General features: G+C 40.0%; 1 long non-coding RNA gene across 7 annotated transcripts in view; it reads left to right on the top strand.

Annotated features, from left to right (window-relative positions):
* The window catches only part of LOC311444194, a 191960-nt gene that overhangs the window by 165779 nt on the left and 2707 nt on the right, over window positions 1–23474 (top strand). For 5 of the 7 annotated variants that reach the window (XR_014697700.1, XR_014697701.1, XR_014697702.1 and 2 more), the window contains 5 exons: window positions 5256–5357; window positions 16525–16643; window positions 16737–16980; window positions 21008–21167; window positions 23178–23404. This is a non-coding gene — a long non-coding RNA (uncharacterized lncRNA). The remainder of the gene's footprint in view (window positions 1–5255; window positions 5358–16524; window positions 16644–16736; window positions 16981–21007; window positions 21168–23177; window positions 23405–23474) is intronic. The other 2 variants (XR_014697705.1, XR_014697704.1) reach the window with 2 other exon arrangements.

The following is a 23474-nucleotide window of genomic DNA, read 5'->3' as shown; positions in this document are numbered from 1 at the left end:
TAAAAATAAACAAATCAGCAGCACTTTGCTTGGTCTTTACGGAATAAAAGTCTTCTGTTAATTGCAAAACCATCTTCCCATTTCCCTTGATACGCTAACCTCCCTTTACTGGCCCACTTATTAGTAACACTTACTTTTGGGAGATTGTAATGTCACTGAAAGCACACAAAATACAATTCCTCTAGCCATTAATCCTTGTCTTGATGCTACCTCCACAGTACAATGCCTCTCTCTTTTACCCGTTTTTTTTTTTCCCCTCTTTTTTTTCTTTTCCCCCTTTTCTTTTTTCTATCCCCTCTATTTACCCCAATGTGGCCACTCCACAAGGTAATTCCTTTGTGGCAAGATTGCCACAAACTAACTCCTATTTACACTGGCTGCAATTTTCAATTAAACACAAGAATTTAACTTTAGCAGAGGGTCCTATAGAAGCTGCAGGGTCCAGCATTTGGGACTTAGATTTGCTTTCCCAGCTTGAGACTTTGAAGTTGGGAAGCCTGAGAGAGTGCTTGCATGAGGCGGTAAAGTGTCTTTCAAATAAGAGCTTTAAAGCAGAAAACATGTTAACCCAAGGGCTCTGAGGTTAGGGAAAAACAAAAGGTAGGAAAACAAATCTCATCAAGAAATGATGTATAGGTCTGGTATGCAGAAACATGATTTAAGACAATCAAGTTGCTGAATTATCCTTTGTACAATATAATATTGTCAGAGACATGAAAACCGGACTTTTAAAGACTATCTTTAAGGTGTCCAGTCTAAACCAATTAGGCTTTAAGCAGGAGACTGTGAAATGCCACTTAACATGCTGTTTTTAAGCTTATAACAACCAACTGTAATGAGAAGGAACGGTAAGCTTTTTTCTTTGTTAAATAGAAGAACCACAGAATAAATTGTAATCAGGCAGGGAGAAGGATTTCAGTGTATAAAACAATTTGCATTGCAGTTTCTCATTTAATTCTCTCTATATTGGAATAGTTTGTAAACTGCAAAAGTTTTTTTTTAATGTAAAAAATGCCATGTATACACATGCAATTTATGTTCTATCTATTGCACAATGTCATTTAAAAATCAGCCAAGATTTTCTGATTCCCTGAAGTACTGCGTCTTATAGTGGACAAGAAACAGTCCTGAATATTTTTGATCCTGTCAGTGCCCCTGTAACAGCTGTGTGCAGCCGTAAAACAACCATACTGAATGCCTTTTTTTTTTTTCCAATTTTTCTGTCAGCAAATCAGACTTATAAGAAAAAAATGCAAGACTATATGTTGTCTGCTAATAAGGATTAAATCACATAATAACCAGTGAATAAAATTTTTAGTAGTACGCAAACGTAATCTGCTAGCTGTTTAACAGTTTTTACTACTATTCTGAAGTATCCAAGAAAAATGTGTCTGAAAAGACTTAAATCTGAATTAGCATAACTACTTTTGACAAGTTTACATGAGAGACATCGAGACTGTGTACTACTTGCTACTTTAAGTTTCCTCCTGGCTTTCTGTTTGAAAGATTCCAGCCAAAGTTAAATCAATCCACCCTTTGCTGATTTCCAACATTAGACATGTCCCCAACTTTTTTTTTTTTTAACCTTGCTTTCAGACTGACTTTCTCCCAATTGAAATTCAGTCTCTCAATGGTTGGTTTTTTCCTTGCTTCTAAACGTTGATAAAAAAGGGTTTTCTTCGCTCCCTCAATTTGATGTGACAGGGCCCTGACATGAATAATGGACGTGTTTCTTTCACAGGCAAATCAACTTAATTTAGCATGCCTTTATACTTTCAATAGCAAAGCCACAAGCCTGTAAATTCCATGAGATCCTTTAGGTTTGCAGAAATCTTTAGAATTAGCAGAAAACGTATAAAGTAAACAGCACTTATTTTGTCAAAATACTTGAATAACTTTTATGCAGGAGTTAGAGATGAATATATCACTTCCTAATCAGATTGTGATTTACATGCAGTTGAGGATGGGCTGCCTGGGCTCAGCCTGTTCTTTTGCTAAAGGAGAAAAGAGGGGTAGGAGGAATAAATCATCACAAACATTAAATAGAACTAAAATCCCAAACTCTCATCCTAAGCCAAAGGAGAGAACTAGAATTCGGAGTTGAGGTTTATGCAATAGAGGTTACATTAGGAGAACCCTGTCCTGTGCCCATCTCCCTGCAGAAACGCTCTTGAAGTTACTGCTTTGCACAGGTTTCTGCTGCCCAAGCAGGAAGCAATGAGGAGAGAAAAATATTATTTATGAAAAATCATAGGAAGGTGAGAGCTCAAAATGTTCCATCAATATATGCAGCCATGCACAGTGATTGGTATAATTTTAGAGAGATGCAACTTAGTGACCTGTCAGGTTATGATGTTGTTGTTAAGATGTTGTTGCTTAAGCAGCTCTGTCTCTGTCTGCATGGTGCTAGATAGGATGCATTAATGGGATGCTGCTATATTTGCCTTATGTTGAACAATCAACAAAAATTTTGAAGCATTGGAGAGGAACTGAATTTCTGCTTGGTTGTTTGGTGTGGGAGACCGGACTGGTTCCCTTGTGACCTAACGTCAATCTTTTGTGACACCAACAACTGCAAAGGTGAGCTCTGAGCATTTTCCTCATATAAGTCCAAGGAGAGGAAATTAAGGTAACTTCCTCAGCTCTCACCATTCACCACTGGGACTCATCTCCCAGGATAGCTACTGGTAGAAATCAGCCTGGTAAGGCTATCAAAGAAAAATAGATACTAATTCTGTTGTTGTTACTTCTTATCAAAACATCAAGCAGCTGTAACAGCTCATTCATTAAAATGCCCTAACAATGTTAGGGTATCAGTGAACAGTAAATAGGTTAATTTGAGGGGTATAAAATCTATTGCTAAAAAAACATTTTGCTTGCATAATAAACAAAAAATCCTTCATTTTCCTGGTTGTATTAAATCAATAAATTAGAAGCTAGTTAAACAAACAAACAAAAAAAAACACTTCTCAAAAGAAATACTGCTTAAGTCTAAGCAGTCAGACTTGGTTAGAAAAAAAACAGCCCATGCAGATGCTCTGCTGCATTCAGCTTTGCTTCACGAGATGAAATCAGGTTCCGTGGCTAACGGGATCCCACATACCTCCAGGTCTGCCTGTAATAAGTAGTTAATCAGCCAATTAGGGGAGCCAACAATTACAAATTGGGAAGAAGAGAGAAAGGAAAGAAGAAGGGGGGAATGAGTCAAGGTAGGCTGTAATCCCTTTGAAAAGGTTTCTAACGTTAACTCCTAAAGAATTATGTTCTACCATACCTTGACTGATTTGTTTTCCCCCTTGCTCCCCCTTCCCCTTTTCCTACTCGTTGGGTCAGTTAATTGGCTGATTAACTAGCAATTACCTCTGGGACCAGCTCTATATAGGGGCTCTTTTAATCTAGAATTTTATTGACAAAGGCACCAGAGCAAATTCATCTCTGGTGTAAGCTTGCCAGAGTGAATAGGCTGACACCCAGGACAAAGTTGATCCATTGTATTGCAGGCACTGTGTTTTTAAAGCATTTGATTAACTTGGGACTTTTAAAATTACATTCATTTTCTGCAAAATCTGTTCATTTTGGATAGAATTGGGAATGAGAGCTTGCAAGCGAAGCCTGTCAGGTGGCTGATAACTGTCTGGAGCAGTAATATCCTCAGCTCCTGCATCTGTACTGCTGTAACAGCAAAACAGGGTGACACCCCCCTTCTCTCCTCAGCTGACAATATCACAGCCTCACTGCATAGACTTTTTACTTAGTGTTAGCCATTGTGATTAATTAGCCTAAACCCTAATTCCCACGCAAGCACCAGAGGGTAGACCTTTGGCTGTTAAGCCTGGTATGTGCAGGTGACTTCCTCAGCAAGGGGAAGGTGGGCCTATAAGTAACCAGTGACTCTATCAGTGACCAGCTGCACCTGGTCCCCTCTCAGGCCCTGTTTGAACCTGTCTTTTATGTGACTTCTGCCTCTCCTTGCTCCTGGCTCTTCTGCTGGCTTTTGCAGACCCATAAGGGGTACTTTGTGCTGGGGAAATCAAGGCCAGTGTATTTGCTGTGCTGCTCTAAGTGCCAGAAAACTTAAATGGGACTCTGCAAGTAGCAATCCTTCGTTCTTGAAAATGCCTGTGTTGTTGGGGCTGACTGCTCCTGCTGCTCCCTCAGGCTGCTCTGCTGGGGAAGGAAATACTGGAGGAGATGGACCTTACACACCGTTACCAGGCAGTGGGGAAAGCACGATACAGGAGGGGATGGAGAGCTTGTTTTGGGAAAACTCGCACCAAAGAGCCAGCTCTGAACACTGGAGCCAAAAGGCAGGGGATCAGATTATTGAGGGATCTGGCAAATTCCCTAGAACACTGGGAGCTGGCAGGAACACATCCCTCCCTGCATGAAAGGAGCTCTGTATTTTACAGTTTCAAACAGTGCATGGGTTAAAAATAGGCTAGCCTGGGAATAAAACAACATGAAGATGAGTAATATGGTTTATCTGTGGAGAGGGGAGAGAAGGAGAAACAATACCTTTTCCTCGTGATACATGAGGACATAAAATCCTGCGGCTGAGTGTTATTTTCTAGGTAAGCACATGGTGCAGGAACAGTTTTAACAGCAGATCTCTAGCTGTTGTCTTGTTTGTGGTGCTACAAAGGCTGCAAGGAAGAGTGCAGGTGGAACAAAGTGCTTTTGCAAACTTAGAGGCCAAAACCAGAGACACCAGTCATAAAAAGGACACTGGCTGTTTTATAGAGATGGAGGTGAGATATGATTGCATCAGGCTGATGTGCACTGACACAGTTCTCCAGAACTAGCCTGTAGTGGCAGCATCTTCCAGAGCCAGCTCTGCTAGCTGCAAATGTCACCAGTTCTACCTGGAGGTCGCCTTGGCATGGGAGTTCACTCTCAGGCCTGTGGTGAAGGCATAATGTGGGCGTTCTCTCAGACAAAATTTGCTGGCCTAACCCAAGCTATCCTGTTAAAAATGTTTAAATTAACCCATCCAAGTTTTGCCTGGAGCGGTTTGAGAGAACTCAGAGAAATCATCCCACAAATCAAGCAAATGAGGCTGGAAACCTCCAGCAGACAATGGTAGCAAGCAGCTGGAAAGTGGTCACTACTGGACTGTGGCAACAGCTGCCTGCAGAGCAGACATCTGCCCGTGTCTCCTACAAAAAGGACAGGGGGTGGTAGCTGCTTCAATGCAATTTAAGTACGGGAAAGGTTTCCAGAGGATGTTATTAATGACAAGGATTTCACCTTTCTAGACAAATCAGCGTGGCCGTTTAATGGAGAAGTTGAGTTCAAAGGACAGTGAGCTGACACAGACTGATGCGTGTCTGCGGTAGGAATGCTGCGGGTGAGAGCTGGTGAGTACGGCACAGCTGGGTGAACGGGGGCTGTTCTGCTTCGGTGCAGTGTGATTCTGAGCTGCCATTTGGGCTCTAAGGCTTATAAATCCTTACATCGTGTTGGCATTTTTAAAAAAAAAACAGTCTTTTCCCTTTCAAACTTCTGTGCTGTATTATACCTGAAACGAGAGGAGATGTGGGTTGGAAAAGTGAAGAAAAAAACAGGGAAAGTGACTTCTTTCTTCAGGGTGAAAACATGCTATCTGGCTCAGGAAGTAGCTGAAAAAAAAAATCAGTGGAAGAACAGTCTTATCATAATTGGTCTCCTTGCAAAAGATACTTGCTTTGCTGAAAAAACTCTTACACTAATGTTGAAAAGAAAGTAATACAGTTACAGGGTCTGAGGGATGGGGGTGTCAGGGGGAGGGGCCTACTTTGGATATCACAGCAATAATTTCAACTCCACAAGATATTCTGGAACCTGAAGAAACATCTAATACCCAGTTTACATTTCTAGTAGAGGACTAATACATGTATAGTATCATAATAGTGATAGAATGTGTTCCTCAGATCTGGATAATACCAGCACAGACCTGTCACTTTGGTGGTCTTAATTCTGGATTCCTTGGAACACAGCTCTCCCTAAACTGAGGCATGTAGCAGTGCTGCGAAGTGAGGGTTGTGGGGAACAACCCAGGAACAACATGGATTACTAAAAACATTCCTGTCTTGGCAGTTCTTTAGAAGTCCTTAATGCTAAGGCCTCAGATTAAAAGTAGATCTTTAGATGCCGAGTTCTACTACATATGTCATATGGGCCATATTGAGGCCAGACAAAATATTCTTTATAATTACTTTGAAGTGGAGTATATTGGTCCTATAAATTAAGATCCCAATTTACAGACAGAAACACTAATACTATTACTGAGCATGAAAGGAGGAAAGACAGTCAGGATCGATGCAGTTGCTCTGATCCATGTCATTAGTGATTGAGTTCCTATGATCAAGCCTTCCAGCAATAAGCTAGCTGAGCAGTGCCTCTTTTCCAAGGATTAAGCTTAGATAGGAGCATGTGGTTCTTCATTCTGTTTTCCTCCACCTGCATTCCTTACACAAGCTATTAGCAGGAGTTTTCAGCCATGGCACAGAGCACAAAGAGAATGAATGGCAGGTCCGGGAACATATCCCAGGACCTGATAAAAGGCCAGAAGTTTCCCTATGAGTCAGAAAAGTGCTTTTAATCCTGAGTTTATTGACGTCTATAAGGAAAAAGGTGGGTGCTGTGCTGGGCCTTGCTCTTAAATCATGTGCAAGTTTCTGTCCTGGTAAAGGAAAGAAGGAAAACAGGGTTTTTGCATAAATGATTCAGTAGAAGACAACCTGACAAGGGGATAACAAAGAAGGACATCAGTTAGGGACTTTCCACATCTAGGAAAATGCACAGCATGTTAGAAGTGATAAATAAGAAGTTATTTATCACAGCTTTTGAAATTCTTCTTGTCATAAACTAGACAACTGTGGTTATAACCACAGAGAAAAGGTGAGGTTAGTGTTGTGGAGGTTTGCTCTAGAAATAAGAGGGTTGCAGCTTGTAAAACTGAAAGGAGAGTTGTTTATCTGATCTAAATTCCTACTTGTTCGATATTGCTGAATCTTCTGCTGCATTCAGTGGTCTCTTGTATGACAGGGTAGAGGGAGCAGAGCCTTTAGTGGATGCTAGGTTCCTGGCGCCAGCAGCTAGGTGCCAGGGTGAACAGGGCTTGTTTGGAAAGATGTGGAATGGCAGATTCTCTTTGAGTCTGGGATTCAGGCAGCTTTTGTTCACTGCTAAATATGGATTACAGATGTAAAGAGAGACAGCTTAAACAGAGCATCATAACAGAAGTAAAAATGTTACAAAACAGGGTAATAAAAAAAAAGAGCTGACTGCTTTTTGGTGAATCAATCAGTTCACCCTTTGGGCTGTGCATGGTGCCTCTGCCCCGTACCCCTTCTCACCAGGATGCTTTCCCTTTCCACTGATGCTGAAGGCAACCACAATAATGCAAACGAGAGCAGAGCAGTGATAAACTGTTACATTAAAAAAAAAAAATTAAAAATACGAAAATCTAGTTACCCTGTTTTCCTTCTCATGCCCCCATGCATCATTGTACAGGCTCTGAACAGACAAGCCCACTATTACAATGTTGTCAGGGCCCTGCTAGTTTTCTAGTTCAAATCCTTGTTCATGCTGTTTGCTAAGTACTTGTTCACTGTGACAGCTTTCAGCAAAACAGAACACACTGAATGCTTCTTTCCAAACAGCTCTGTCCTGCTGGGCTTCAAGTGAAACAAGCCCTTCAGACTCCATCATGTGAACTTTTCATAAGGAACAATCTCCTTTAGACAATTCCTTTCAGAGATACTATCCGTGAAACTGGGACTTGGGGATGAGGTGACATCACACCCTTCTTCCTCTGGCCAGGGTCATGGCCACCAAAGTTGTATTTGTCAGGAGGCCTCCACATGGCATGGTGCATGATTTCCTTAATTACCTAATGTTTCCCCATTAAAAAAAAAAAAAAATCTGCAACAACTTTAAAGTGTGTCTTAATATGTTTTCCACTGAAAGAAAAGCACATGCTTTCAAGCAGATAGTCAAAGCCTGGGTTGTAAAAATCAAAATCGATTAGGGAAATGTAACTCACATGCAGTTTAATCTTACAGGCAGATTTGCCAAAGCTGGTGGACCAAAACTGAGAGAGATCTTTGCTGTTTCCATTGTTGATGTCTGTAAATTGTGCCATTCCCCTCTGGATCACTGCCTGTGCTCTTCTTGGTGACAGTCATGCACAGGACCAGACAGGAGGTTTGAAGAACAAGGTGTTTTTACCACCAAGTTAGCTAATAACAGGGATGAAATGGGCTGTGTTAGAGAGCCTGGGAGCGTGCGAAAGGTGCACACCTCAGTGGCAAGAACTTAGCCTCTTGGATCTCCTCTCACCCCACTGAGGAGAGACCGTAGAAAGGTGCCACGACTTTTCCAGGAGGTGGAGGTCAAATTGAAGGCCTATGAAAGCTTTTCTAACCCAACTGACCATGACCCCACAAGCATCTGCCATGCATGGCCAGGGGAGAAATACTAACGTGGTAAAAGCTCAAGGGAACAATCGTATGGAGAAAATCGATAGGGTAGGATGGTTGTGGGTGTATGATGATGTAGAAAATGGTACTTCTGGAGTTGGTGTGGTCAATTGATAGAGGAATGGAGCATTTATGTGGATTTATGCTTTTTAATTTTATTTGTTTGGAAAGTTAAAATAAGACAAAGACACCTCGTGAATGTGTTGGTATTTTGTACTGGTATTTCTTTTTTACTGGCGTAATGTATTAAAGAACAGTTATTCTCTAGTGCTTTATTAAAAAAAAAAAAAAAAAAAAAAAAAAAGATATCCCCCAAATGTGTTAAGAATGCATTGACCTTAAGTAGCTTAAAACAAAATTTCAATTGGAAAACACAGGAATATCCTTCAATACCAAATGGTGGCTGGTCCTTCTAGCTACCTGTTAGTGAAATCAATAACTGAATGTATTGTTTTACCCACATTCCTCAATGGAATGTATTCAAATTATGAGCTCCAGAGAGCCTCTTTTCAGTACTACTTGTATATAATGTTGTTTTTTAATGATGGATATAGATGTTATGAGTTCAAAGGGAAAAGAGTCTGATGGGTGTGTGAGAATTGTTCATTAGAGTGAGTTCTGAAATCCCAACCTAAACTTTGCATTTTCACCAGGCTCCTGGTAAAATGGCACACTGTTTGTGACACTCCTGGTACACTAAGGTTGTGCCACTGAGCTCACAGCAAAGGTGGCCAAAGGACACAGCAGCCCAAGCCTGCAGAGGATTAGTAGAGGCCCTCAGGTATCTCTGAAAGTTGTGGCTTAGATGGAATTTCTTCTTTCTATGCTTCTATAAATGTTTGTGAGCCAGGTTGTATTTATTTGGCTGAGTCATTCTATGGGTCAAAGTCAAAGGACCAGTGGTTTATATGAAAATTTGATCTATACCGTATGTGCTTTTTATTTTTTTTAACTTTTATTCCACAAGCTCCTAATGGGAAATACTCGTTTATAACTGCTAAAACCTATATATGGCCTTCCTGAGCATTTTGTCACGTTCCTTGCAGAGCTCTAGATGAAGTTAGTAACAGATTGGAGCACACTTGGGGTATCTCCACAAGTTACTCCTATTCCTGTGTAAACGTGGCGTTATCCTGTTGCTGTTATTCTGTGGTGGGAGCTGCTCTTTATAGCTGCACCCTGCCTTAATTAGAGATCACCGCCATGTGTAATTTCATGGGTATTTCCATACCCCAATGTAGCGGGAAACTTTGAGGCTAATTTTTAAAGATATCGAAAAAAAAATTAGTTACATTTTGGTTGGAGATGTAATCACTCAATCCTTGTGAGTCCCTCATTGGTATGGAGTAAACCTTCTTCATGTTCAAGTATTTATTTATGTTTCTTTTCACAGCTTGGGACCACAAAGCTGTTTAATTTCCATTGAGGGCACTGGGTACTTTTGATATGCCATATTTTGAGACATTAACGTCATTTTAGCAACAGTGAGTGACTAATCATTAAGCCACGATAAAGAGGGAAAAACAAACAAACAAAAAAAGGCAGAAGGAAAAGACCTGGGAAGAGTCCCAGAATATTTACAAGTCATTTTGCTATAATGTCTGTTTAAATGTAATCCTGTGAAAGTAGACCTGACATTAATAATATTGTTTTAACAGTGTGCCCTACAATGGTCATCATATCCCATGTTCACATTCACTTGGTGTTGCCAGTGATAAACAATTAATATCAGGTTTGGAAATCTGTTATGCAACTCAGGCTGTGTAACCTGTGGCTTTATTTTACAGGCCCTCATTAATAACAACCAGTTTCTGCATGTTCTTTGCCCTTTAGATTCATATAAGTCCTTATGTATACACACAGAGGAAGGGAGAGAAAAAAAAGGAATGAACTTCAGATGGAGAACTTGAACATTGAGAGAACTGATGGCAATCCTGTATTGTATTTGTTTGTGCTGCCTAGAGGAACATAACTTCTGTGCTTAACTATTTTTCTTTAAAAGTGCATATCACGGATTTCAAGTGCAGGCTGTAATACATGCAAACAAACGTCGTATTCATTCAGCAGTGGTTCTCTCCCGTTCACTCCTCTGCATTCTCTTGTCACTCTCAAAAATGAGAAATGCATGTTTCCAAGTGGGAGGATGAGGGGGCACTGGGATTGAGCTTTTTCTATGCAACCCTTGCTTTTTCACGATTCATTAAACCCTTTCTCCCTCGCGTGTAATTGGACCCCTCTCATTTACATGCATGAGGGATGCATAATTCTGAGAGAGGTGCTGTGGTCCAAAAGGGAGAAAAAAAAAAAAAAAGAGAGAGAGAGACAGCCCTTGGGCCAGGGTGCAAGAGACGAGGGAAAACTGGGCGAGAGCACCCAGCCTAGCAGTATTATCGCATCTCTGGGGTGCTGTGTGGGGATGTTAAATGCTGCTTCGAGCCTCCAGGGCTATCGCCTCTTTCCAAGACAGGCTTTGCTTTGCCCTCGGATCCCCAGAGAAGGGGCAGCCTCTGGGGCTTAAATCCCAACCAGTGAAGCTGGTACCCTGCCTCTCTTTTTCCCTGCACTGGGAAAAATAATGTTTCTTCTTATTATTTTTTTTTCTTGTAGGACTGAAAGATGTAACAGTGTTGTTGCTCCTATTCATGATGGGGAACAGTGTCCAGCCAGAAGGTGAAATATTCTAGTTGGCTTTTTATTGAGTTAAATTTATTGAGTTTAGAAAACTCAGTGGGGCATTCCATGTATGGTAGAAACTGCTCCTCACTTCCTCTACGCAGGCTCTATTTTATCTTTACTCAGCACTTGAAGTCGTTGGGCTGGTGCTGAGCTGCATTAAATAATGCCCTAACATTGTCTCTCACTAGTAACTCCTGATTTAGCTGTGGCATGAAAATATGAGATGATATTATAAGATAGATAATAACAAAGCTCTATTTTAAGCTGTGGTTTTGGCTGTGCAATACAGAGGCCAGACTGTCTGCTTATAGGTAAGTCAAAAAGTTTGGCACTGGTCCTGGCCCCACGGGTGAACCACAGCCTCTCAGGATACCTGCGCCGTCCTGCTGGGCAGCTCTGCCTGTGCCTGTGTTTTCCAGCTCTCCCTCAGGAGGTGAGCAAGAATTACTCTTTCCCTAGTACCCATAACATAAAAAATAAAAATAAAAAATAGAATGGAAGATTACCCCATGGTGTAGGATATGCGGTCGTGCCTATTGTCAAATATTTAAACACATTTTAGATTTAAAAAAAAGTAAATATTTTTTCTAATTATTTGGGGAGAAAATATTTGAAAACTATCAGGGCTAAAATTTGTTTGTGCATTGTGGATGGGAAAAGTTTTTAAGAAGAAAAACAATATACATAAATATATTAATGCGTGTTTCTGTTAAGCTCTTACTTTATATGCCCAAGCCCATCTTTTAGCTTAACTTCTATTTAGAAAGTTGAAAGAAACTAGGAAATCCCCGCAGAGAACAGCCAGCCACACTTCTGAATTTCAATGCGTCATTCTAGACGAGCGCCTTTGATTTTAAATGGTAACGTTGCTGCTTTAATCAGGAGACAATCCTTATATATTAGTTGTACTTGCCTATAATTGTAAGAGCTAAATGATACACAAAACTGGATACACATCTTTGCAGGCCGATTAATGGGGAGGACTGAAAGCAAAAGTAAACACTAACCTTACAAAATAAAAGAAGTTAAAAGATAAGTGTTAAGGACCCTTTTTTTTTTTTTTTTTTTTTTTTTTTTTTTTTTTTGAATAAAACAAGATTTAGTAGCTTTCCACTTAATTTAAATGAAAAGAATCGCTACCTTACATATTGCACTGATAATGCGGGGGAGAGCGAAAACAAAACCGGCTTTGTGGCAGTGACACCTCCTATAGTTGTTGTGAAGAAACTTTTCCCCTTGGTATCTGCTAACCAATTCTAATTAATGCTGCACATTCCTCCACTGAAATCATTTAATGCATAACAAGGGGGGTAAGGAAAAAAAAAAAAAAAAAGGAGAGAGAGAGAGGGAGAGAGAAGAAATTCTCAATGCTCATGATTGCCCTGTTCGAATTATGAGAGTGAAAGCCCGGGCCCCCTAACCTACTGTCTGTAAAGCAGAGCTTTGAAAGAGAGCTGCAACCTACAAAAGCTGTCAATCTTCCTTGCCCCGAAAGCCTGGGTTCACATGGATTCAAGTGACAGCCCTCCTCCCCCGCACACAATACATCAATCTGTCTCTCCCCCGAGCACCCACAGCCCATTGTGCGAGCCGCAGGTGCCTCACATAGCACCCATGGCCCCCCCGTCCCCCCCTGAGAACTGGCCCCGCACAAAGGCACCAGGCCGCAGCGGTGCGAGGGTGCGAGGTGCAGTCACTTGTGGTCTTTAGTTTTTTTCTGGGGGTGGGGGGGGGATTCTGCTTCAGACCCTCCTTGGCAAGCCTCGTTGCTGGCTGGTGTGAGGTGTTGGGTGCTGAGCTCCTGGTGGCTTGATGTGCTGCAAATAGGTGGCAGCACTGACCGATGGATAGGGTTCCTACAGTGTCAGGAGATAGGGAGGAGGTGGTGCAGGGAGTTGTAAGGCCCTCAACTTTCTTCCCATTGCCTTAATGGGCCACCAAGACCATATTGCCTCTGTCTGTTGAGCACGGGGGCATGGGGCACTGGGGGGCTGTGCTGTCGCTGGCCCCAGGGGGCACTGGCTGCCCATTTGCTTCCAGGCCTTGGCTGGTGAGGAGCTGGACTGCAGTAGTATCCCTGGTTTTCTGCAGATCTTGAGTAAACTGCTTTGTCACTTGATGTCTCGGTTGCCTCTATGTAAAATATAATGAAGGTTTTTCTTCTGTATCCATGCCTCTTTTCGGTTGTAGGAACTGTACGTTTGGGGAGATGATGTTTTTGTGAGATTTTACAATGCCCAGCATAGGGCAACATTTCTACCATAAAATGAATTAGGGGTAATGGTAATGCAGGTAATGAAGAAGGCTTGCATGCTGTGCCACATCCTGCAGTGATAAAAGTGGCACCCTTTCACCTCGTGCTGTTTTCCACGTCTGAATTGTGAGTGACTTTTTCCCCCGTTGGATCCAGCAGTACTGAGCTGGGTTTGTGAAATCCAGAAGGCAGCTATAGAACTTACCGTGTCCCAAAAGTGCACCAACAGGATGTGGGGAAGAGGGAGCTCATCTATCCACTTTCCATTAGAAGTGGCGTGTAACTGGCTATTAACGTTCATTTTTTCCAGCGCTTAAAACATGGAGTTTCTATTCTGCTCTCTTTCAGTAGAATTGTGTAGTTTGCTGCTGGGTAAACCAAGAAGCCTTGTATGCTCAGAAGTCACTCAATAACTTTGCTTTTACTGAATTAAAATCTGCATGAAATAAGCTTCTTTCAACTCCCCCTTATACACCATATCAAAAACAAGCAAACAAACCAACACTGGCTTGACTTCTTTAAGTTCCTTTCCAGAACTTTTTTGTTCTAAAACATCCCAGCAAGTCTCCCATTCCCAAGTGACACAGCTCCATTATTCCAGAGCTGTGCCCTAACCTGCAGGCTTTGCTGGGCAGTGGAGGCAGCCCAGGGCTCAGGAGCCTGAACGCTGCAGCAGTGCAGCACTGAGCTGAGTGCAGGCTAATTGCTGGAGTATTTCCTTTGCTTTTCGTAAGGTTTTGCTTCAGTGGCTGCAAATTAAAGTGACACTACAATTCAAGTCAGCACAATGAAATGATGCTCTTGGTGCTTTGATCTTGGTCCTTAGATAGATAACTCCTTAAAAAATAAAAAAGGAGCTGCTTACTAATTTGGTACTAAGCATCAGTCAGAGATCAAAAATGTCAAAGCGCAGAGCGTGCTTGTAGATGTGGTGATAACATCTGTAGGTGAAGACAGGTAGAAATTGCATGTTCCACTTTGCTAGTTGAAGAGCTACATTTCAACTTGCATTTCAGATGGATGTTTTAAAAACACCAGCTAGAGCTGAGGCTGAGAGAAGCAGCACTGCAGCTCAGCCTGGCCCAGACAGGTGAGCAGACTGGCAAAACTGTTTCTTTTGAACTTATTTAAGGCAAAATCACAGCTGTAGAATGCCAGCTCTGTTGCAGTGAAGCACAAAGCTGAGTGTATGAACAGAAAGAGTTTAATTGCCGGTAGCTTTCTCTCAGTTCAACTGACAGAGCACCTTCGGGCAGAATTTGAGCCTCCAACCAAAATATATGAGAACAGCAAATTCAAACTGGCATTGGCTTGTCTCAGCAATTTCTCACAGAATGTGATCAAATGACTGTGTCGTATGATACTTCTGGTTTTCTTCACTCACCTTCAAGACTAGATAGTGTGAGTGGATTACTCAGGATAGCAGAACATAGGAAAGCTCATCTGTTTCAAGATAAGCTTTCTTTACAACAGATTCCCACAGATGTCAACATTAAAAATTGTCTAACTTCAAGTGTAGGATCAAGTCATTAAATTAGAGGCTTTCAGCAATTCTGATCTTCTCTTCTGGGAATGTTGCTGTTGAGTAGCTGCTTTTGTTTCCTTCTTAGGGCTGAGACAATTCCAGAGTACCTTGAAGATTCAGCATTTAAAATAGTTCATTAAAGACAGGGATGCCCCACCTTTGACAGGGGAAGAGTGCAAAACAAAATAGAGTGGGCAGCACTGTGCTTTGCTTTCCTCCTTGACTTAAATCCTAGCTTTTAAATTATTGTGACCACAAGTGGCATGGAAGGATTGTATAGGCAGATATTTCCCTGAAGCCAGCACTTCACCAAAGCTTTTAGAGAAGTGCCCTTTTGCCTTGAGCAGGGGTTCCATCAGGTGACCTGAAAAAACCTGATGTGCCTGACCTCTGTGCTGTGGTCATCTGCACAGGAAGTCAGGCTCTGGCAGTCCTGGCTAAACAGTCCTCTGAATCGAGCTTTGTTCTCCTGAGCCGAAGCACCTTATGAGAACTTTAAATCTGTGCCATGCACAGGAAAAGCTACTCTAACTGTGGCACCTCTCACTGATGGTAGCTGCTATCACTGAACAATAAATTAACAAACAAACAAATAGGATAGCTCTTCAAAGGACCTATATGATTCTTTCTTATGTAAGCACATCTTACAAGCACACACAAGTGATTTAATAGAAATACTTGCATTTAAAGATAAAACTAACAGCCTGGATGCTAAGATGAGCATAACTCATGTGAAGTATAATTTCCAGTAAGGAAACTGGAACAGAACTGTGGAAGTGATTCATTAGCTGTATATTCAGCTCAAGCACAGTGTTGCAGACAGTTATGGTGGGCCCTTAATTGCTCCTGTTAACATCATATTCTAGAGCTCATTAGTGATAAACAGTGTGTATTAATATCATTCAGACAAGAACTAAAGATTAAGGTGGAAATCCATTTGCTGTGATGGCCATTAGTCAATTCAGAGTTGTTGAATGATGCTTGAAAATTTAATATGTATCAGGGGAGTCAATATTTCATCAGGCAGATTCCCTTATCTTCTCATGAAAAGTTATTTGTTTGAAAAAAAGTTACTTAATGGAAAATGTGCTTTTGGAAAGGACATGTTAAGCTCTGCCCTATAGCTGTACTAAACAAACTGAATTATAAACAGTGATAGAGATGATTTTGGGGTTTGACAGAAGTATGTCTACTGAAGGACAATTGTGCTGCTTGTCACAATAGTAAATTTGGCCCAGTATTGCCAACTTAAATGTTTTATAATGTGGAGACTTCTCAGCTTCGGTTTAACTTTCTGGCTCTGGTCAGGTCACTTGCTTTAAGTACACAAATATATGTTGGGATTTCTCCAGACGTGTCTGACGGACAGCACAATTTGTTATTCCTAGTTCTTAATTCCTAGTAGTGACACTGCACAAATGGCTCAGTATCAGATGCATGAATATAAAATGTGCCAGTAGCACAAATAGTCTTATTCATGCTCTGAAGCAGCTGTAGAGTAAATTCACCTGCTCCCTCCCCACATCACTTCTTTTCCTCTGTCTTCCTGAGTGCCAAAAAGCTTCCATTTCTCTTTATAATGTTGCTTTGAATGTGTTTTTCTTTAGGATGTAGAAGACCTGCATTGCTGGTGGCCTGTGTGGTCTGAGGAACAAATATGGTGTGGGTGACACAAAGACGTAAGAAACAGTCCTACAGCATGGCTCCTGTTCCAAGGTCTGGAGACGTAAGTCACATTCATCCATCTGCTGTTTGTTCTCCCTGCTAAAAATTCTTTCTTCTAATTAACCCAAGTAGAAATTGTCTCCATCTCCCGCAGTACCCAAGGAAGTCACAGGAGTCAATAGAGGCAGCTGTGCAGTGCACAAAGAGCAGCACCACAGAGGAAGGACGGACTCAGTCCAGGCAAGGAAGAGCTTTCAAAGCAAAGAGATTCTCCAGATGGTTGTGCTTGCTTGCTTGACACATGGGGCTGAGCAAAGCTTAATAGCTACCAACACCAAGGAGGAATTTTGTTTCCCAAAATGCCAATCCCAAGGAAAGGGAAAAATAAATAACACTGAGTAAGTTTGATAGTTTCTCAAAGTATGTTACTGCTTCTAGTCAGTCATTTCCCTTCAGTAAGTGAAGGCATACAAATTTGCACCTGGTTTGGCTTTGTTGTCCTTCTTAACTATGTTGACCTACAAACGTCAGCTCACTGCAGATGGTAGGCAAAATAATGTGAAAAAAAAAAAGAGCTCGCAAGTGCTGCTACTTGTTTAATGTTGTAAGTCTGTAATCAATGAAACACATCCAATTGATGATGCGACTTAAAGATGTTTTGGTTGCCACTTTTTGTTTTGGTTTTGCTTCTCATCTGCTGTGCTCCTCTTGTGCAGAGGTGCTGTTCAGGGATTGTCGATGTGGTCTGCTATGCACCACTGCAGAAGGCAGCTCACTGGCAGCATTTCCCAAAGGTGGAACTGCAGTGACTGGGTTTGTCGTGTACAGTGGCCTGCACGTGCTTGTCAGTGGAGGACTATGTCAAAGCTGCAGTATTTTAGTTAAAAGAAAAAAAAAATCAAATAAAAGGACTGGTGTCTTGCATATTGGAAAGGGAGCCCAGTTCTGGCATAGAAATTTGTAGGAGGATCTGGAATACCTTGAGAGATTTCAAAGGAACTTGAAAGGGGAATGTAAATAAATAAATAAATAAATAATTATTATTATTATTAAAACACAAAAACCTGAGTCTTCAAGGTTAAATTGAGAAACTGTCTCTTTTCAGTTTATTAAACAATAGTAAAGAGGTAAATTGTCCATTGAGTTATTTATAAAACAAGAGTTGTAAAGGAGACCTTGCTGTTTATGTTGACAAAAGGCCTAGTCTGGTTTAACAGCTGGAAGCAGAAACTAGCTATGTTCAGTGAAGGTGCTATTGCCTACCAGCAAGATTGAACTGGTGCATTGAACTATCTTGCTTGAATGATAAAGATTGTCATTGTTTGGAATCCATCTCCAAGATACATTTAATTCAGTTTCTGTCAAAAACTGTGTAATCTGTATATGTAGGAGATAAGACTAGATCAACCTAATGTTACCCATCATAGCCCTCAGAATCCAAACTTCTGTGAAAGTTGGAAAAGCACAGGGAAATCAGCTGGATATATTTGTACAATATTGCATGTGATTTTTCTTGAAATGTTTCACATGTGTATTCCATGTCTGTCACCAGATTTCTACTACATTTTTATTTTTATTCATCTAAAGAAATAAGTCAAGCCTCCACCTGAGGAAGTCAGCATAAGGGTTTTCATTATCATAGGTCACCAATTCCTGATGCTGAATGCCAGCAGTGATGTTTAGGGTGATAATTGCTAATGACAGCACAATGTTCCCATGTTTAGCACCATTTCTTATTTATTCTCTACTGCATTCATGTCTTTCTCTTTTCAGAGGAATTAAGAGGGCATTTCAGTTTACAGGAGGCAGCATTGCTGATCTGTGTGGCTGTATTTGCCAAAAACCCCAGACTTCTCAGAACACAAAATGCCTGAAGTTTACCCTTCTCATTTTGCTGTCCAAAAGGCTCTAGGTGTCCAATGCCACCACTAATCCTGCCTTTATTTCTCACAGCTGAGGGTTGGATCCAGTTTGTGGCTTCCGTAGGGATAACAGCGAGGGGCTCCTCACTGCAGCTGGGAAGGGAAGGAAACACGCTTTTTTTCGCCCGGCTTCTGTTTTTCAGCATGCAGCCGGTGACCGGCTGTTGTATTTGTGGATGGGGAGCGCCACCTGCCGCAGGCATCGCACTGAGCGAGGCGCTTTTGGGGCAGGCAGGAGCTACCCGTGATATTTTCAATTAACTTCACCTCCAGACTTATTTTCAACTGCTCAGCTAAAACCTAGAGCTCAATTAATGCTCTCTGTAGCTATCACTGATATCCACATTGCCACAGAGGGAGGAGCGCTGGTGGGATTAATACAGTCTGTCTAGGGAAAAGGAGTCACTGCCTGAATCTTTTTCTGCTTGGGTTTTTTAAAACAAGAACAGAAGGTATTTTAGTTTAGTTTAGTTTAGGCTAGTTTCCAGACGCAGAATTCTAGTCATGCCATGTGCAACAGATAGCCCCAGAGCAGAACTTGCAGAGCAGGCTCTACCATGCAAGCTCAAAGAAGCTTTAAAAAGTTATTTTTACTTTTTTTTTAATTTATTTTTATTTTTCTTTTATTTTTCCTGTAAGAAACTACTTAGATGTCTATTATACTGATATTGTTCATAAGTGCTTGATCTAAAAAGAGTACCAAAATTTTGTGAAATTTTGTAACCTAAGCCTTTAGACAATCATTTCAGCAGGTAGAGAGCAGCTAATCACCACTATTAATCTGAAAAAAATCTTAATTCGTATCAATTGAGGATATTAATTTCCTGTTTTAAAAGATGGATGGCAAAAAAAAAAAAAAGATGTGTTAAAAACGATCTGTCTGGCAGCCAGGACTCTCTCAGCAGGATATGATCTTGCAGACCCAATTTAATCAATGAGTGTCAGAGCCCAGATGGCACCAATGGGCCTTAATGGTCCTGAACAGCCTCACCTGTGGCTTCCTGTCCACACCCTGCCCCAGGGATTGGGAACCCTATTTCAGCCCAACCCCAGAGCTTCAGTACCTGCTTGAGCTGCTGGGGAGGGAAGATGGGTTTTGTTTTAGCTACAGCTTTGTTGCTGCCTGTGCTTCAGTCCTGTTGCTCAGTGAGCTGGTAGCCCAGGCTGATGTCCAGGAGTGGCACTGGATCTGCCTCATCACCACGGCCCTGCTTGGCCACCCTGGGGTTGTGTCAGGCCCTAGGTATTGTTGCTGGACCTGACCCTAACCTATGGCTTGGCTTCCTAATTTAACCTTGGATCTGCCTTGTTCCCACAGACGTGTTTGGTGATTTGGGCTCTTGCTTGATTCTCACTGCCCCTCTGGCCTGCCTGGCTCCTGCCCTGGGATGGTGGGATGAGTCCTGGCTGGTGAGGTCCTGTCCTGCCACATGTGTTATTCCCTTAGATCCTGGCTCCCTGTCCAAGAGAACAGCTGACCCTCACTGCAGGCTGGGAATGATCTAACAGCTGAGCTAAAAGATGCTTGTTTGTGGCTGTTAGCTGCTGCCGAATCTCAGTAGAGACCAGGTTGATGTGTTGTAGTTTCAATATGAATGCTGATACCTCTTCATTCTTTTATAGAAGTCAGCTTAGACAATCGTGAAGAAGAAACTGAGTGTTTGAGGTGCAATTTAACCACTGTTGTGATGAGAAGTCACAGCTGTGAAAAACAAAGCTTGTTAGACTGTCCCAGCAATGTATGTTATGTGCAAGCCAGAAGCTTTGCATATCTCTGGTAAAATAGCATTTTTTTTTGTTTGAGTAAGGAAGTTATAGTGAATCATCTGTTCCACACAGTGATTACAAAAATCTTGGCTGTTGAATGGGCTACCTTGCCTCAGCTGTGAGCTGCTAGTCTAGTTTTGGAGGGTTTAGGAGGACAACACTCTGTTCCTGTGGCTCATGAAAACAGCAGCCCTGCTTTGTCTGTCAAAGTGCACGCTACGGGCTCTGTTTGCAAGTGTCTGAAAAGTCAGCATTTCAGTATGACTGTTGTGGGCCATAGTGTACCCTGAAGCATCATCATTCTGCAGTGCAGAGCCAGACCCCAGTGAGACAGATGTGTGATGGTGTGCATGCATCCCAGGGCCCAGGTCAAAGGCCTAGTAAAACTGTCTCGGGAATTTGACGGCAGTTTTTGCTCCAAATCCTGGTAGCCACTGAGTTGCTATGGGCCTGCTGGGATGTGAAGTCTAAGCGGCTTTGTCCTGCACATCTTGATCTCCTCCCCTGCCCAGTGTTTGTGCACACAAGCTGATAGTTGCCCTCAGCACACCTCTGCACACCCTGACCAGCTGTGTCTGAACAAATGAAATCTGTGGAAGTTTACAAGTGTGTGAGTTGTACTACCTTGGTTAGAGAGACTGCAGCTAAACAGCACCTTCCCTTTGTGTGAGATCCTCTCTCAACTTTTATTGCCTTAATTTTACCTCCTCCCCTGCCACGTATGTCCCTATGTGAGATCATCTGCCAGATGAGAGAGATCTGGAGTTCGGTATGGCCAGGAGGGATGATGTCCTGATGGCCTGCTTTGCTACAGCAGCTTGCTGGCGGAGATATTGGGGCTGGGCAGTGGCGGAAGGCTCCTACATGTGTTGGCCCTCGGAGTCCTGGATGGGCAGGTAAGTAAGCTCTGTGCTTCTCAGAGTTTGAAGAGGGGACTTCATCTGGGGACTATTTTAAAGGAGCAAAGTCTCGATTATTTTGTTTTTTTTCTAAATCGGTTGGAAACAGAAGTGCAGAGGTACTAACAGGCCAACTCCTGTTATAACCCAGCTGTCAGAGTATATCCAAAGAGTGTTTATCAATATGGCGATAGGCACTTTATATAAATAAATATAAATATATATATATGTATATATTGAAAAGGAGGATTTGTGTATATATATAATATATACATAATATATTATACAGTCTATAAATATAATATATATATTAGATCACATTATATAAAAATATATGAAATATATAATATGAATAATTATAAAATATATAATATAAATAATATATATATATAACATATAATATGAATATAATATATATTTATATATGATATAATATATGCTTATATTATATATATTATATTTGATATATTTTTCATATAATTTTATATATATTATATTTTATATCTACATTATATATAAATAAATATAAATATATATATGTATATATATTAAAAAGGAGGATTTATATATAATACATAAATATTTTGATATATATAATATAAATATATAATATAACATATATAATATAACATATAAAATAATATATAATATAAATGCAATATATACAATATAATAATATATAATAATACAATATGTAATATAATATATTATAATATATAATATAATATTAAATATATAATCATATATATTGTATAATATATAATAATATATAAAATATAATATATTATATATACTAAATACATATAAATATATATAATATAATAATAAATACATATATAATAATTAATAAATAAATATATAATAATGTAATATACAATATATAATATAGATAAAATAAATATAATATATACAATTTATTTAATATGTATAATGTATATATTTTATATATTATATTATGTATATAATATAGTATATACTTATATATATAATATCTCATATATAATATTATGGATATTATATATTACATAAAATTATATAATATAACATATATTTATATTTTATATTTTATATTTATATATATTATTTATATTTATATTATATACAATATAATATAAATACATATACATACATATACATAATATATATACATAATACATATCATATACAATATAATATATATAAACATATATATTATATATGTTATATATTACATTATATTATATTTTATATATAATTTTATATATTATATTTGATATTCACATTATATATAAATAAATATAAATATAAATATATATGTATATATAAAAAGTATTTGTATATATACATAAATATGCATAATGTACAATATAATATATAATGTAATATGTAATTATATATCTGATATATAATAATATAATACAATACAATATAATATATTATATATATTATATATTGTATATTATATTTAATATATATTTAATGTATAATATAATATGTATAATATAATATGTATAATATAATATATAATATATATATTTTTTATATATATATATATATAGCCTTTTAGCAGATTTTTTTTTCTCCTGAAGAATGAATAATATTTTCCTCATTGCATTGGGAACCAGTCTGGGGAGCAGCTGCCTCAAAGTCTTTTCATTGAGACCTAGAAATTGTGCAGAGAGCTTTTACCTGCTTCTTTGAAATGAAAAGGCAGACTCTGCTGTTTTTACTTAGGCTGAAACCAATTCAGTTGGCACATTATGGTAAGCAGTTACAGTTAATTTCATTGGCAAACAAAATCCCCTCAGAGAATAACAAGCCTCTGAGCCTTTGGTGTAAGCCCACGGCAGCAGAATAAACCAGAAACTGGTGCTGGTTAGCAGTCTAAAGCTGGTTAGCTTTAGACCTCCAGGAGCATGAGTGGGAGAGTAAATGAGAGCTAGTCAGAGGCTGCCTTTATTGACAGGAGCTTTTCTGAACTGAGCACTGTCCATCAGACCCTTCTTTAAATACTATTGTTATTTGCAGTGTCCTGCAACTGTTTTTGAAGTGCTGGCAGCAGCGCAGGCTTTTGAGCATTGGTTCCTCACTCAGATGGTGCTTGGAATGGATGTGACATGGCAGAAGAGAAAGGACTGGCTTCACCCTCAGCGCTGGAGACACATGCTGATGTTTCTCCTGTGTTGTGTGGCTGGTGAAAGGCTGACCAACACGCATCTTGTCTTTGGAACAATATGCAATTGAACCAGCACATGGTAAGGCTATTTTTTGGATTTCATGGTATTTGATGGCATAGAAAGTCATTGGAATTGTAAATATTGACAG

This window comes from Aythya ferina, assembly GCF_964211825.1.
Source record: "Aythya ferina genome assembly, chromosome: 13".
In the NCBI taxonomy this organism is placed as follows: domain Eukaryota; kingdom Metazoa; phylum Chordata; class Aves; order Anseriformes; family Anatidae; genus Aythya; species Aythya ferina.
Note: the sequence above shows the minus strand (reverse complement) of the source record. Positions and strands in the feature narration are given on the sequence as shown.